Source organism: Delphinapterus leucas, chromosome 15, assembly GCF_059928025.1.
Source record: "Delphinapterus leucas isolate spDelLeu-1000000601 "Yukka" chromosome 15, BTC_Dleu_Yukka2, whole genome shotgun sequence".
Taxonomy (NCBI): Eukaryota; Metazoa; Chordata; class Mammalia; order Artiodactyla; family Monodontidae; genus Delphinapterus; species Delphinapterus leucas.
The window spans coordinates 34,821,804-34,839,414 of record NC_143143.1 but is presented as its reverse complement, the minus strand read 5'-3'; the positions used below and the strand labels follow the sequence as shown (position 1 = coordinate 34,839,414).

Sequence of the window (17,611 nt, the reverse complement as noted above, 5' to 3'; positions counted from 1 at the left end):
CAAACGTGCAGGCCTGCTTGCCCCTGCAGATGAACTGAAGATGTTTCCCAGGTTGTTGGGTCTTCCTTGGCGGTCCAGTCATTAAGACTCTGTGCTTGTACTGCAGGGGGCACAAGTTCAATCCCTGGTTAGGGAACTAAGATCCTGCACCACGTGGTGCAGCCAAAAAAAAAAAAAAAAGGAAGTTTCCTGGGTTAGAAAAACCTAAGGAAGACTCATAAGACAAAATCAGAAGGAAAGAAGAGGAATTGATTTCGGAAAGTGGAGGGAGGGAGAGGGTGACTGAAATTCTGGGTAGGAATGTAAATTCACCCAAAATTTGTGACATTCACTCTCACTCAGTAGAGTGATGAAGTAGTGACATTTGTTATTATCACTATTACTGTTTTTTTTCCTTTTTTTAATTGAAGTACAGTTGATTTACAACATTGTGTTAATTTCTGCTGTACAGCAAAGTGATTCAGTTATACATCCATTCTTTTTTATATTCTTTTCTATTATGGTTTATCACAGGATATTGAATGTAGTTCCCTGCGCTATAGAGTAGGAGCTTGTTGTTTACCCAACCTATATGTAATAGTTTGCATCTGCTAACCCCAAACTCCCACTCCATCCCTCCCCCACACACTCCCCTCACTGTTACTGCTTTAGTTCTACCTTCAAAAGGCAACTTTTTAAAAACAGCTTTATTGAGATATACTAGTATGCACAAGATTCACCCATTTAAATTGCACAATTCCATGGTTTTTAGTAGGGTCACAGAGTTGTGAAACCATTACCACTATCTAATTTTAGAATATTTCATCACCCCAAAAAAGAAAGCCCATACCCATCACCAGTCACTCCCCATTCTGCCCCTCCCCACTTCCTAGGCTCAGGCAACCACTAATCTACTTTCTGTCTCTGTAGATTTAAAAGCTTGCGTTTTGCCCCCTTAGGTACTTTTCCTACAGTCAGGATATGGCATACAACAGATGGCAGTGATGTCTTAATCAAGATCTCATGACTCATAAAAATGGCCAACAAAGAAAAGATGCTTAAAATCACTGATCATTAGGGAAATGCAAATCAAAACCACGATGAGATATTACCTCACACCCATTAGGATGGCTACTACCAAAAAAACAGAAAATAACAAATGTTGATGAGAATGTGGAAAAATTGGAACTCTTGTGCATTGCTGGTGGGAATGTAAAATGGGGCAGCCACTATGAAAAACAGTATGGCAGTTCCTCAAAAACTTAAAAATAGAATTACCATACTATCCAGAAATTTCACTTCTGGATATATACTCAAAAAACTAGAAGTAGGGTCTTGGAGAGATAATTGCACACCCATGTTCCTAGCAGCATTATTCACAACAGCCAAGAGGTGGAGGCCAACCAAGCGTCCATTGACAGATGAATGGATAAGCAAGTGTGGTATATACATACAATGGAATACTAGTCAGCCGTAAAAAGGAAGGAAATTTTGACATACACTACAACATGGATAAACCTTGAGGACATAATGCTCAGTGAAATAAGCCACTCACAAAAAGACAAATATATTGTATGATTCCACTTATACGACGTACCTAAAGGAGTCAAATTCATAGAGACAGAAAGAAGAAGGGTGGTTGCCAGGGGCTGGGAGAGGGGGAATGGGAGTTAGTATTTAATGGGGACAGAGTTTCAGTCTGGGAGGATGAAATCGTTCTGGGGATGGATAGTGGTGGTAGTTGCACAACAGTATGAATGTACTTGTTAACACTGAACTATACACTTAAAAATGGTTAAGATGGTAAATTTTATGTCATATATATTTTACAATTAAAAACAAAAAGATCTTATGACTATATTACTCAGCCATAAAAAAGAATGAAATAATGCCATTTGCAGCAACATGGCTGCACCTAGAGATGAACATACTAAGTAAGTCAGACAGAAAAAGACAAATACCATATATCACTTATATGTGGAATCTAAAATATGATACAAATGAACTTATTCACAAAACAGAAACAGACTCACAGGGCTTCCCTGGTGGCGCAGTGGTTAAGAATCTGCCGGCCAATGCAGGGGACACGGGTTCTAGCCCTGGTCTGGGAAGATCCCACATGCCACGGAGCAACTAAGCCCATGTGCCCCAACTACTGAGCCTGTGCTCTAGAGCCTGTGAGGCACAACTACTGAGCCCACAGGCCACAACTACTGAAGCCCGTGCGCCTAGAGCCCGTGACCTGCAACAAGAGAGGCCACTGCAATGAGAAGCCCGCACACTGCAACTAAAGAGAGCCCACATGCAGCAAGAAGACCCAAAATGCAGCCAAAAATAAAACAACAACAAAAAAAAAAACCAATACAAAAAAAAAATAGACTCACAGACATAGAAAACAAACTTATGGTTACCAAAGGGGAAAGGTTGGGGGAGGGATAAATTGGGAATTTGGCATTAACAGACACACTACTATATATGAAATAGATAAACAACAAGGACCTACTGTATAGCACAGGGAACTATATTCAATATCCTATAATAACCTATAATGGAAAAGAATCTGAAAAAGTATATATATGGGGCTTGCCTGGTGGCGTAGTGGTTGAGAGTCCGCCTGCCGATGCAGGGGACACAGGTTCGTGCCCCGGTCCGGGAAGATCCCACATGCCGTGGAGCGGCTGGGCCCGTGAGCCATGGCCGCTGAGCCTGTGCGTCCGGAGCCTGTGCTCCGCATCAGGAGAGGCCACAACAGTGAGAGGCCCGCGTACCGCAATAAATAAATAAATAAATAAAAACTCTCATGACTGATACCAAAAGGCTTAGGCCAGGGATGCCTTTCTTGTGACACACAAAAGCCTACTTTTCTTCCTTTTAAAAATAAAATACAACGTTTTATTACACAGCTAAACATAGGCAACGTTAGCAAACATTTTTAAAATGTTATTCACAGAGTGTGCTTTTTAAAAAACAAACACTCAAGCACAATTTGTTCCTTTCTCATTAATCCTAAACTATTAGCACAGGCTTAATCAATAATTTTGTAAGATTGCATTGACTGAATCCTTATATACAAAGAAGGATGACAAGCACACACCACGTGTTAATTCATGTACGCTTCTGATACTAAGAAGCAGATCCGACTACTGATCCCATTTCACAGTAGCAAAACTGAGGCTCAGAGATACTAAAGAACTTGCCCAGAGACTCAATTGAGTCTTCTGTATCCAAGACGAGTACTAAGTGTTATTTCTATTAAAGGACAATTGTTCTCAAGAAGCATGAAAACATCTACTCTCTCATCAGTTAGGAGCCTGTTTAAACAAATCCACCCCAAAAACCTTTTTCTTAGCAATTGTCTACCAATAGCTTACCAATTACCTTCCAAGAATATTTTTTTAAAAGCCTGCCTCCCTTACAACAAAAACCTTCAAAACATTCAGTCAAGCATTCTTTTTTTTTTTTTTTTTAAATGGAATGAGGTTTGGGAGCAAATGCGTATGATGATGTCTTTGCTAAGTCCCCCATCTTTCAAGTCCTCTACTGGGAAGTTGGCAGCCCATGAAGAGCTGAGGACCGAAAACAAGCCAGATTCAGGTCTTTTATGCAGTTCCTTCCGTCACTCAATCTCCATCACCTCCACCGTCTCTACACAATGTCTCTAGTTCATTGTGAAACATGAAAAGCATTCCGGTAAAAACGAGATGTTGACCATCTGTCTGGTTTGGCAGGAGAGACATTCGGAGGAAGCCCCTTTTGATGAAGCTGGCCCCTTCCATAGGCCAGGCTTCCAACATCCGGGGTTTGTGTACTGTGAACCCAACTGGTCTCTGTTGTTTGGACTAAGGGCGGTTCTCCAGAACGTATTTGGAATCAGGAGTAACAGATCCTCATTGAGTCTTGGCTGGCCTCTTGAGTGGAGGGAACTATATTTGAACATATCAGGATGGCCCTTTTCTGCCTCACGCATGGGTTGGAGGCAGGGACAGCCAACCTGCCACCTTGCACACTGAGATGCTGCCTCGTTTCTTGATGGCCAGCCAGCCCCTGGGTCAAGTCTCTTCCTGAGACCCAGTCTGCTCCTGTCCTTCAATCTCATGTGATATCTCTGAATCTTTCAAAGAAATTCTACTCTTTGCTGTAAACTAACTCCAGCTGATTTCCGAGCATGTGATAACAGAAACCTAATACGATAGTAGACTCATTTCCTCACAATTTGTATCATCACTGGGCTTATTTTTTCCTACCTTGTCAGATTCAAAGAAGAGAAAGGCATCTCCAGCCCAGAGTTACTTACCTGCCTGAAGAGGAAAGCTCTGCACACCATGAGGACCAAAAACAGGCCCCCATCTTCCTAGGCACCGCTAGAAAGCATGCAATAACTGAACATGAAACAGAGTCGTGGTTGCCAGAAAGAGGTAAAATAATGTTAAACTACACAATGACATTTAAATGCATTCAACTTTAATACTGCAGTTATCTGCAAAAATGAAAACAAAGCAAGTCAAGTTCCTTGGTAAAAAAACAAAAACAGGACTTTTTTAAAGAAAACAGTTAGGGTGGGGCCAAGGAAAGGACACCAACTGGGAGGCAGAAGAAACCTAAGGGGAAAACTATCCTGCACACATGCCCCTGAGACTGGGCAGGAAGGGACGGCCCCTATCCATCCATCCATACGCCTAGGGCAGGGAAGGAAAGCTAAAAAATCCTCAGTCTTGGGACTTCCCTGGTGGCGCAGTGGTTAAGAATCCGCCTGCCAGGGCTTCCCTGGTGGTGCAGTGGTTGAGAGTCCGCCTGCCGATGCAGGGGACACGGGTTCGTGCCCCGGTCCGGGAAGATCCCACATGCCGCGGAGCAGCTGGGCCCGTGAGCCATGGCCGCTGAGCCTGCGCATCTGGAGCCTGTGCTCCGCAACGGGAGAGGCCACAACAGTGAGAGGCCCGCGTACCACACACACAAAAAAAATCCGCCTGCCAATGCAAGGGACATGGGTTTGATCCCTGCTCTGGAAAGATCCCACATGCCATGGAGCAACTAAGCTGGTGTGCCACAACTACTGAGCCCGCGTGCCTAGAGCCTGTGCTCCACAACAAAGAGAAGCCACCGCAATGAGAAGCCTGCACATCACAATGAAGAGCAGCCCCCGCTCACTATCAACTAGAGAAAGCCCGTACACAGCAATGAAGACTATCAACTAGAGAAAGCTTGTGCGCAGCAATGAAGACCCAACGCAGCCAAAAATAAATTATTTTTTTTAAATCCTTAGTCTTTTTTTTTAATTGAAGTATAGTTGATTTACAATGTTGTGTTAGTTTCAGGTGTACAGCAAAGTGACTCAGTTATACTATGTAACTTTTTTCAGATTCTTTTCCATTATTGGTTATTACAAGATATTGAATATAGTTCCCTGTGCTATACAGTAGGTCCTTGTTGTTTATCTATTTTATATATAGTAGTACCTGTTAATCCCAAAGTCCTAATTTATTCCTCCCCCACCCCCTTTACACTTTGGTAACTGTAAATTCGTTTTCTCTGTCTGTGAGTCTGTTTCTATTTTGTAAATAAGTTCATTTGTATCATTTTTTTACGTTCCACATGTAAGTGATAACCTGTGATATTTGTCTTTCTCTGTCTGACTTACTTCACTTAGGATGATCACCTCATAGTCTTAATTAGAGAGAGAGGGAAGAGGACAGAGAGTCATGCTCTCAGATGAAGGTAGCACTCCCTCCCTCGATTCAGGCCAGAGGGCTCATGTCCATGAACAAACCAGGCTCGTTCAGACCTCCACATCTGTGCTTAGCTCTCTCCCTGCCCAGGAGGGCTTCCCTTCTCCTGCCTACTTAACCCAACCCTGGTCATCCTCGAATGCCCTACAGTAGAGGCCCCTCCTCCCCGTCACCTGCCGTGTCACCGCCAGCCCTTCCAGATGTCCCCCTTGACCAAACTCCCAGGGCACAGAACCATGGCTGGCACAGCCCTCAGAGAAAACATCCGACTTAGTCACACCTTCCATTAAAGTTCTTAATTACAAGCATTTCTTTGAGTGTGTTAGTACTGTTGAGATTGTAAGTCTCCCAAAACAGGGCAAGGACAAAACCACAGAGAAGTCTCATCCTGCTGTGAGTGGTAGAGTTCCAGCAGTGTGGAGAAAGCCGGGTGAAGAGGCAACTCAGCAGCACTGACATATGCACGACCTAATACTCCAGGCCACGTTCACAGAGAGGGGTCTTACACAGATCCCGTATTTTCCATCAAAGCGCCTTTGTAATCGTCATCCATTAGAAACAGAATGGGGAAAGAAAGACTGCGAAGCAAAAATATGAGTTACCATGATCTAATTTATCAGAAATGGTCCAGAGGAGTACCAGGGGCAGGCACTGTGATTTCCCCCAGTCAGTGTACCAATTTCACAGCAGGACCCATCTGTGTGATCTCTGCGTCAGAGTCCAAAAGAGTCAGGCCAGCCTGAACACCAAGGCTGCCCAGACACTTGGCAAAGAAGGGTTCCTGTTATCAGCACTGATGTTACCATCGGCTGGTGGTGATTCCTACCCCCTCTCCCCCCCCTGCTTGAACCTCACACCTGCAGGGTTCTCAGCTATTTATAGGCCTTAAAACAGTTACCAGGTATCAAGACTGGTGGCCCTGCACCCTCCTTATTGAAAGAACCAGCTTCTCTGAAGGCAAGTGGTATGGATTCACAGAGCCTGGGGATCCTGAATATTTGAAATCCACACAGAAATCAGTGTCGTTCCTCCACACCACTGAATTAGCCCTTAAGTATACTTCTATTAATGATGCCACCATCCTCCCCACTCCCCTAAACTCAGATTCTTCTCTTTCTTTTGCCCCACAGCAAATCAGATGCCAAGAGCTTTGCACTTTATCTCCCCAAAATCTGTTGCATTACCCTCCTCCTCTTTCCCAAGATGGTAGAGTGGGAAGAGGAGGCTTTGGAATTAGACGGAGCTGCCATTGAGTAGCTGTGCCTTTTTTTTTTTAAGCTTCAGTGTTCCCACTACTAAAATGAGGATAATGGTAACAATGCCTACTATACAGCTGTGATATGAGGAGGGGGATGACACTTGTGACAATGCCTGGTACACCATTTGCCATAGAACAAGTTCTTCCCACACCTTAGCTTCCTTCATCTCTTCCATCACTACCACCAAGGCCTGAGGTCAGCCCCTCAGTACCTCCTTTCTACTAACATATCTGTGGTTGGCAGAATCTTAAAATCCCCTGCTCCCACATTATTTCCCACATTAATCCTCAGGATGGCGATTATGTTAGCACGTGACAAGGGGCATTCTGCAGATGTAATTACGGTTACTAATCAGTTGACTTTGAACTAATCCAAAGGAAACTATCCAAGTGGGCCTGACCCAATCACATGAGTCCTTTAAAAGCACAGGGTTTTCTCCAGCTGGTAGCAGAAGAGGAAGTCACAGATTCCTAACACCAGGGGGATTTGAGGCACTGCTGCTAGACTGAAGATGGGAGGGAGAGGGTCACATGGAAAAGGTAAGAGGGTGGCCTCTAGGAGCTGAAAGTGACCCCCAGCTGACAGCCAGCAAGTCCTGCCTGGACTTGTAGGCACTGTTTTAAGTTGCCACGTTTGTGGGTTTTCTGTTAGGCAGAAACAGAAAACTTATACAATCTCCTAATTGGAGCCAGAAAAGGAGAGAAGACATTTTGAGGGGAGAAATGAATCTCAGTGATCGACTTTGTCATCTTTGAGGACCCCCCACTCTGCCCTCCCGTGTCAGAGACTGTCCACCACACCCTGGCCCTGGGCACACACTGCCTGCCAGTGGGGAGCCTCTGCTCCTCTCAGGCTATCTCATCTTCTCAACTGTAGGCTGAGTGTTTCCAACACAGAAGCCACAACCAGACCTTTTTCATATTCCCCGAAGCACCCAGTACAGGGCCAAGCATACAATAAATACTCACAAATATTTTTGGATTAAGCCGATTTCTTTCAGCTCCAGTGACCAGCAGGGCCGACGAAGGGATCCAAAACCTAGCCAGCCACAGGTACCCAGAGAGCCCCTCCCAGGAGACTCTGGTCTCACAGCCTCCTGGGATTAACAAAGCACCAAGATGGGGATACCCGTTTCTGCACCTTGACCTTTAAGTAACACTGGCCAGTCACATTTTCAGGCATGAGTCAGGCTACCATTTCTCTGAATCATAGTCTGGGGTGTGTGTGTGTGTGTGTGTGTGTGTGTGTGTGTGTGTGTGTGTGTGTGTGTGTGTGTGTGTGTGTGTGTGTGTGTTTTAATGTTTACCTACACCTGGAATTTGCAAACACAAAGGAAGTGAGAATAAAGAGGGTGAGAGATCTCACAAAATGCACTACCTGTTGTTCAACAACAGGTTTATTCTGGATGCCCACCATGTCTGGGCAAAACAGTGCACCTCAGATCGGGACTTGAACCCACGGTCTTTTAATCAGAATCACTCACCTGGTATCTGGACTTACTGAGGCTCAGGTTCTTTGTGTCTCAGCGCAGAGGGAATTCAGCAAGAGGCAAAGTGATAGGCAAGAAGTAGATCTATTAATATAGGATGCTTGTAAGAGATGCAAGTGGGGAGGTGAGGGAGCTCTGCCCTGAGGATTCAGTGGGCTACAATTTTATAGTCAAGGGAAAGAGGGTGGAGAAAAGACCACCTTCCTTTGGGTAGACATGAGGCTTACATCACTAGTTCCTCCTCTGTATCAGGCAGGAGGGTATCTGACCCTATAAGGTCAAACTAGGATTATTATTATTATAGCACTTATTCAAATCAGTAGAAGGGTGGTGACATTTTTCTTCCACTTAAGGGCCTAGGACAATCTCGTGCTTTTATTTATGGCTTTATAGTTAAGCAAGCCTGCCTGTTCCACGATGTTCCAATAGCTTTCTTGAGTGATCGTTAACTTACAGTGGTCTTCCAAAGTTTCCTAGGTTCCCCTCTCTATCTATAGTCCCCTACTGGGACTTCTACAACTACCTGTAAACTCTCCTATTCTATCCTTATCACGGGTACCAAGCTAAGAAAGACCCTGGAGACAGAGAACCAAATCAGAGTGTCCCCAACCCTTGAACTTGAATCCAAGTCTCCCCTGAACACAGTGGTCACAGCAGAGTCTTTGACAGTTTGGAAACCAGGAGACTGAATTTCTTCACGTCATTAAAACGAGTGACAGCAGACTCGACTCAGGTCTTCTCCAGGCAGGCAGTGGGTGGGGTCCCTGCTGCATTCTACCCGCCCCTGTGACTCTGGGCCCGCCTTCTCTGCCCCACCCTGGACTCCAATCACAAGCCAGTATGATGTCACTGTCTAAACTTACAACCGTCTTGGCAAATTTTATCTAGGGCCCTCAAGCACAGATTAAAAAGTAAATCCATAGCATTTGAACAGACCTTTACAGTTTACAAGGCACTGTCATGTTCATTGTCTCATTTGACCCTCCCAGGAGCCCTAGAAAGTGGGTGGGGTAAAGATTATTATCTCCACTTTACAGATGAGGAAACTGAGGCTCAGAGAGTTGAAGTGATTTACCCAAGGTCACCTGGTTTAGAAGACAAAAAAACATGTTCTTCCCTCTCTACCACCTTGGATCTAGTCTTTGGGCCTAAATGGGAACTCAAAGGGAGACTGGCTAAGCTCTTCCCAGCTGGCCTTAGTGGCTGCTGATTTGAGAATTTTGTTATCAAAAGAATGAAAGAGAAGTAAGGGTCAGGAGTAAGAGGAGAATACAAGGATGCCTGATATTCCAGTAACACTTTATATTTTTCAAAGAACTTACATATTTCTTACCTCACTTGGATCAAAGAAAAATCCCATAAAGGTTAATAAAGCAAGTATATTGTCACCAGAGATTGGCTCAGAACTAATTCCTAACACTTCTGATTCCAAGACTCTTTCCATAACCTAAGAGAGGGCATTCTTGACACTCATACCCTGCTTTTGTCCCTTTGGTCCTGAGAGTCAAGACTGAGAGACAATTGGACACCCTTCTCTTGTATATCCACACAAGTCCAACCTATAATGACCTTTCTTTCTTTCTTTCTCTTTTTTTTTTTTTTTTGGCCATGCCCGCGCATTTTGCGGGATCTTAGTTCCCTGACCAGGGATCAAACCCAGGCCCCCTGCAGTGGAAGCATGGAGTCCTAACCACTGGGAATTCCCTATAATGACCTTTCATCTCGCTGCTCCTCTGCCAGAAGTTGTCCTCGGAAAGCAGGCACCTCCCCATACTGGTTTTAGGATTACTTTTACACAACTGATTTTATATAACTGATACACCAGGGAGAACGTTACCTGTCAAACTGCTATCCATTCATTGAACAGATGTTTTTGAGCAGGGCACCACTCTGGGCTAGTCCCTGGCAGTTAAGAGAAATGAACCAGACATGTTCCCTGCTAATGAGAAGCTCACAACCTAGTGGAAGTGAAGAAAACACAAATATGTGACCAGATACGTGACATTCACGAACATATAAAAAGACGGAGTAAATGTCACAACAGAATTATAAGCAAAGGGCTGTGGAGGATCAGCAACAATTCCGACTGTTAAGAAGGAAAGTGTCTTGGGACTTCCCTGATGGCACAGTGGATAAGACTCCATGCTCCCAACGCAGGGGGCCCAGGTTCGATCCCTGGGCAGAGAACTACATCCTACATGCATGCCACAACGAAGAGTTCGCATGCTGCCACTAAAGAGTCCAGGTGCTGCAACTAAGGAGCCCGCCTGCCGCAACTAAGACCCGGTGCAACCAAATAAATAATTTTTTTTTTTAAAAAAAGGAAAGTGTCTTCCTGAAAAAGAAAAAAAAAAAACAGCATTTGGGCTGGGCCTTGAAGGGTCAATGGAGAATGTGGAGAAGCAGACAGGTGCAGACTACAGAAACATTGTAAACATTTGGGAAACAGGGACAAAGCCCGTGTAAGAGCACCTTGAAGTATGCTTGGCCCCCAATCTTACCCTGAGGCTGGTTGCGATCCAGCTTAAGCCTTCAGCTAGGTCTAGACTGGATCTTGCCCCCAACTTGAGAGAACCCAAGAGACCCAGACCATCCGCTTCTTACTTTCTCAGGTTCTATGGTATCTATGGCACATCCCACCCAATCTTAACCACCCTCTTAACCACTCACCTTTTCTGTCTGTTTTGTCTGTTTTGCTTTCCCAACTAGACTAAAACACCAGATTCCTTGGGAACACAGTCAGGGGGCGTCTGTATCCTATCCCAGCCAGCGTGAGGCTGGGCACACAGTAAGTACCAAAAACCTCTTTGTTGACTGGTTGCTGTAGGCCCAAGAATCATGAGATGACAGTTTCACAGATAAGGCGAACAAGAAAGGGTAGCAATGTGTAACCCTCACCTGGGATAACAGTGAAGCAATTAGGAGAAGACATGTACCTCTGGTTTTAGGGTTACCTTTTATAGAACTGAGCTGAATTTAAATCAAGGGGTTCAGACTTGCTGGGTCATTCTGTGGGACTGCCCTGCATTTCCTGTATTTCACTTCTGCTCTCTGACCAAGTCCCAAGGTTCCTTTAATCTGTTTTTCTAGTTCCTGCTTGTCAACATCTTCCAGTGAGACATTGTGTCTCATCCTTCCTCTTGGAAAGAATAATGGGAAGGACAGCAGAGTTGTCACTGCCAGTCTGGAGACCCATGGTCCAAAGCCAGAGGAGAGAGCACAGTCAGGGCCGGATGGAGGTGGGAGTGGAAAGGACCCCAAGACAGAGTACAGCTTTCTACTGGGTGGACAAAACTGACAAACAGGCACACTGGATAGGGTCAAAATCCAAACAGGTCCCCATGGGGGAATGGGGCAGCTCGTGCTCCAACTCCCTAGGAGATGGTCAATAAAGGTAACCAAGTAGGAACAGGGTGGGAGGGGCAGGTGCAAAAAGGACCAAAGGCCCAGGTGGTGAGTTTAGGGATTACCTAGTCCAACCCTCTTCTCTAATCCCACAGTTGAGGTCCTCAAACATTCCCTCCTGTGACAGTCTAACCCATTTCCACCCAGTGTCTCTCTTCATCTTTGATGTTTCCAATCCATCCTCCACGTTGCTGCCAGAGTGGTCTTTCTGCAACACAGTCGGTTCAAGTTGTCCCTCTACCTTCAGGATAATGTCCAAAGTCCGTACGGCCTAAGAAGGCCCTTCTCTGCTAAACACAGATAGACCTTTGCGTATAATCTCCTGTCTTTACCCTACTCCTCTCCACCTTCCACTGACCTCATTCCACAGACAAAATACTGCACGACATTCCCCAAAGATGCAGTAGACTTACTCCCATCTGCCAGGAGAATTCCAATTTCAAGGTCCAGCTCAAGTGTCACCTCTTCAGTTAAATCTCCCCTCACGTCCCCTAGGAAGGATGAGTGAGTTTCTCTTCTGTGCTCCAAAAACACCTCTGTATAGCATTTATTACCGTGATTTGTACTGATTTACAGAGACAGAGACCATCTGGGTAGGGATGGGTTTTGACTTCTCATAGCCCTCCTTGCCCTTAGTTAGCATGATAGGAGCAGGTGGTCAAAAAAATGTTGACTTATAAAGAATGAACCCCTTTCCTTTATAAACACACAGTGAGCTCCTGGCAGAGCCCAATTAAAATCTAGGTTGTTGATGCCTAGAGCAGGCCTCTCCTTCCTAGGTTGCCTCTTCTACCTGTTTTCCATGCCTATCCCATTGGATGCTCCTCACTGACCTGGACTTTGAAGCACTGGGGCAGTGACAGACATTGGCAGAAGCAGGGACCCAAGCTGTCATCTTAAGGAGAGCCTTCTGTGCTCCTCCTAGGGAACTGTTTTGATGCCGAGGGGCTTTGAACCAAGCTGTAGGTGGTGACAGAGCAGGTTAGTCATCCCAGCACATGCCCGTTCTCTGCTCAAGGGCCCCAGCACCTGTCACCTGTCTGTCTTGGGTGATACGGGAAATGGTGCTCTGAGCCAACTCTGGTCCCAGGGAGGGAGGGCTGTCACTGTGGCCAAGGTCTCCCCCACCCCTGGTGGTGAAAGCGGGAGTGATGGCCTCTACCTATCGGAGCAAACATAAAGGGACTCAGGGAGTACAGGGAATGGCCTCAGAAAAGCTGCAACCCGTGATAAAGGTCAAGGGACTCAGCTCACCACTCTTTGGGCCCCATCTGGAGAGACAGATGTGTAGGGCTTTCCACCTAAGCAGCTTGTCCTCCGCTGCCTGCCCTCGTTGGTGTGTCTTCATTTCCCCAAATTCAAGGCTCTCCGAGGAAAACACAAGGCATCCTCCACCACCCATCCCCCAGACTCATTTATTTTATAGCTGAATCTTGTTTCAAGCAAACTTAGCATGTAAAGTAGTGGGATAAACCTTCACTTAACTCTTTTCACCACAAAAAGCTCCTCAGATGCATTCATTCACTGGTGGCTTACCGCGTATAAGGATAATCTCTGCCCCCAGCAAAGAAAATAAGTTGCATATCCAAATTAGGGCACACACAGGAAACAATGCGATAAATCCTCTAGGGGAGGCGCACCAAGGTGAGTTTGGGAATCTGGAGGTGAATGAGTTTGAAGGAAGTGGCATATGAGCTGGACTTTAGAGAACAGGTTGGATGTGCCATTCAGAAATAGGTAGAATGGCCCTCCAGACGGAGGAGGCATCATCAGCAAAGGACTGGAGGAGGATCCACGGACTACGGATGGAATCAAATGTGAGGCAGATCCACGCGGAAACCCACAAGGGTGGGCTGAAAGAGCGCATTCAACAAGCCCCAGGGTCGCAGGCTATGGCACCCAGAGAAGGCTCAGGACAGCCAAAGTGCAAGAGGAACGCAAATACTGCAGCAGCAGGGTTCATCCTGGGTGAGGAGTGGGCCAGGATGAGCCTGGGAATTAGACCACAGTTCAAATGCCAGCTCTACCCTTAAGAGCTGTGTGTTCTTGGACACGTTACCTAACCAAAGTCTTGCTTTTGTGCAAGGTCCCTCCCTAATACTTCCTACCGAGTAGATCACGGTGAAATGAAATGAGATCATGGCTAGGAAGCACCTGGCAGCATCAGGCACACAGCAGGTGCTCAAAATAGGTCAGGTTGCGTCTCCATGCTTGAGGTGTTGGGAAGATGAACAGCAAATGAAAGACTCTGGGGGACCCTTGAGGAAGGAAGAGGCCAATAAAAGAGGATTCTGAAGGAAGGGGGTGCTGAAGGAAGAGGAAGCAGGGAGGAAAGAGCCCAGTGCCTCTGAGCTGAGGTTTCTGCTCCATAGCAGGCCATTTTAGGGGTGCTGGTAAAATGCTCCCGGCCACACTGGTCTTTGGTTCATCCCCGAAGAACCCTGTGTTCCAGGAACAGCACAGCGATGCAGTGAGCAGAACGGAGCTTGTGGGTGGAGCGCAGGAGTTGAGCAGGGAAGAGAGGCAGCACCTGGGCCCCTGCCCAGATGGTGGGGGGACCAGAAATCAGGAGGTGGGGAAGGCTGGCTGCAGAAAGAGAAATGTTTTTAACTCCAAAGATATCCTCTACTAGGAAAGGCAAAATGTCCAAGGTTTTGGGGTGGTTTTTTTTTCAGATCCATATACCTACTCTTTTAACTTGAATAACCTGGCTTATCACAAAGCGGCAGGAGAGACACCAACAGGCTCGGGACTCACCTCTGCAGACAGCCTCCAGTCTCTCCAGCTGCACCCCAGCCCCAGAGAGAAGAGGCACAGCTAAGGATCTTCAGGGTGATTCTCCATCGAATCCAGCCTCTATGTGCTCCTCTTTCATCTATTCATCCCACCAACATCCACAGAGTGACTACTATACACAAGATAAGATCCTGGAGAGGCAGATGTCAGCTTAGTTGTCCACATCTCCATCCCTCGAGTTGTTTCTCTAGTCAGTTTCTTTATCTGTCAAATGGAGAAAATGGATTTATGGCAAGATGCAATGAGAAAATGAACATACCTGGCATAGAGTAAGTGCTCAAGAAATGTAAACTATTGTTATACTGGTAGAAGCAAGATTGCATGTTATGCTGGTTATCTTTCATTTGTTTCCCCCCACCTCAGCCCTGTACATTCTACATCTTTTTCCACCCTGTGCGGTGCCCTAGAATTGCTCTGTATGGACTAATCAAGACTCCCTTGCCCCTGACTTCCCATTGGGTTTGGTGCATGGGGAGCGAGATTAGAGGGAGGGAGAAATTGAAGACAAGGCTTTTATTCCCCCAACTCCCTTCCTGAGCCCCTTGACCCAAAGTCCCAGCTCTAGGAAAATGACCTTCCACACAGCCTCCCTGCCTCCAGGCATACAGGTGGTAAGATCCCACTGTGACTAGCCCCAGAATATTTCACTCTCCATAGTTGTTTCCCTACACTCTGCCTCAAATTATGCCATTGAAATATGCCGTCTGTTTCCTACTGGCCCCTGACATACAGGGTGAAGGAGTGTGGGAAAAGGCCTGGGGATCAGGAGACCTGGATTTGAGTCCCATCTCTCCTCCTCACTGGCTCTGTGACCCTAAGCCAGTTTCTCCTTCCCTAGGCCTCAGCTTCCTCATTTGTAAAAAGAATAGCTCTTTTGTCCTACAGTTCCCCGCCACCACTGGGCATTCTGTGAAGTTAAACCCAGGAAAGGGATGCATATAAGGAAGTAGAGCTGCCTTGGGCAGAGGGCAGGTGAGGCAGCTAAGCCACACACCAACGCATTCTTCCCCAGGAATCACCTAACCCCTTTCCAAGGACTTTCCTTTTCCTCTCAGGCCACCAGGGTACCAGATACCCAGATGATCTCCGCTCCAAAGCAACAGCAAAGAAAACTCAGGGAATTAAAAGAAATTCCCTTTACTTTCAGTAAGCAGCTGGCCAACCCTGGTTTAGCCACAGAGGTCCCTTCCCAATTTCTAGTGTGCACAGGGGTCCAAGCACAGAAGCCAGTAAACACTTGATGCCTACAGGGCTGCAAAAGAAGGGGCATCTGGGGCAGAGGGACCTAAACCAGCATCCTGTCTGAAGACCCTGGATAGAGATCCCTGTCGCTGGGCATGCATCAAGTAAAGGCTAATGACCACTTGATGAGGTATTACAGAATCTCTGAAGTCCTTTTTAGCTCCTGAAATTAGTGACTCAGGAAAACCCAGGAGCCACAAGAAAGACATTCTAATAATATCACCCTCCATGGCCCCCTAATCTGAAGTTTCATTTGCCCTAAATGCTTTCCCACCTGCGGTCACCCAGAAATAGAAGAAAGTGAGCAAGGTAAGGCTGGGTTTCTGTCCTAAAGGACAGGAAGAGAGGGCAATGTGGATTCTAGCTTTACCAGCTTCTCTGAATTTCTGGCGGGGGGAGGGAAGTGGAATAACCTCCTAAAATTATCAGTTCCTGTTTTACCTGAGGTTTGACCGCAGGTGAAAACCACAACATACTAACTGCCAGCACCAATTTGCCTTTGACGTTCTTCACGTCCCCCAAATGCCTCCAGAAATCTGTGGCTTCACCCCATAACTCTGAGCAGGTTCAAGGCCTTTCCCGACCCCAAATGAAAACTTCTGAGCCCCTCCGGGCTTCCAGCGGTCGGACCGCGCAGAGACGGCTGGGTGGACGAGCCTGCACCGCAGCCAGGCCCAAGGTCGGCCTCCGCTCAAAAGACAGTAAAGGCCGACAGAGCGAAGCTCCTGCGCCCCGCGGGGAGGAGACCCCGCTGCCCACCCCGCTCCGCCACCGGCGCTGAGTCACCGCCCGCCCCGGCTCAGCCGAGCCCGCGTCCCCAGGAAGCGCCGCCGAGCGCCTGCGCATGCGTGATCCCGGGAGCGTTGTCGGGAGCTCGCAGCCCTGGAGGAGGCGGGGCCCGACCGCGGGCACGAGCGGAGGCGCGTGCGCAGGGCGCGCTCCCGTGAGCTAGGCTCAGCCGGAGCCGGGCTCCGTGGCCGGGGGCAGTACCTCCGCAGGGTCGCGGTGAGGAGCCTTTCGGGGATAACAATTTGCGAGTCAAGAGCCGGGCTTGAGGGGCGAGGCCAAGTTCCGGCTCCGGGAAACGGATTCCCCCACCCTCACGACCCTGGTCCAGAAATGCCCTGCTCTGGGCCTCGGTTTCCCCTGGAAGGCGGGGGTGGGGGTCGTGCACCGACGAAGGTTGAGGCCCTGCGGCCGCGGCGTTGACCTCGGACTGGACCGGGCCGCGGTGAGGATTCGGACCACAGCGCCCGAGGCCCCCAAACGCGTTGGTCGCTGGTCGGGGAGACCCGTCCCCGCGCAGGAAGCCGCCCCCCGACCCCCTCAGGAGCCCGTCTCGCTGGATGATCTGAGACCAGAGGCCGCGGGCCAGGAGCACCCATGTCCTCGTCTGGCCCGGGTCACACAGACCTGCGTGTCCTCTTGTCTGCTGGCCCTGGTCACCTGGGCTGGAGTGACCGAAACGTCACGAGGTCCAGAGAAGGAACACAGATTTGCTTCTGCCCCGGGGCTGGTAGGGGCCCAGGGCCCAACAGGGGCTCCTAAGTAGGGCCAGAATGTTGGGGTGGGCTCCTTCCCGCCGCCTCCTTACCAGGCTCCAGCTCCTAGTTCCCAGATCCTAGGGGTGGGTCAGCGTCGAGGGAGGACAGAAACCTGGTACCCACCACGCATCAGGCCATGGATCACTGTCAGAGGAGCATTGCCCGTGGGAC

General features: G+C 47.7%; 1 protein-coding gene across 1 annotated transcript in view; it reads right to left on the bottom strand.

The window, feature by feature from the left end:
• Window positions 1-16,616, bottom strand: part of ADCY9 (adenylate cyclase 9) — a 181,933-nt gene extending 165,317 nt beyond the window's left edge. The window contains exons 1-2 of the mRNA XM_022594743.3: window positions 16,338-16,616; window positions 14,616-14,858 (exon numbers count right to left, since the gene is read on the bottom strand). The gene's annotated coding sequence lies outside the window, so the exon portion shown is untranslated. The remainder of the gene's footprint in view (window positions 1-14,615; window positions 14,859-16,337) is intronic.
• Between the last annotated feature and the right edge of the window lie 995 nt (window positions 16,617-17,611).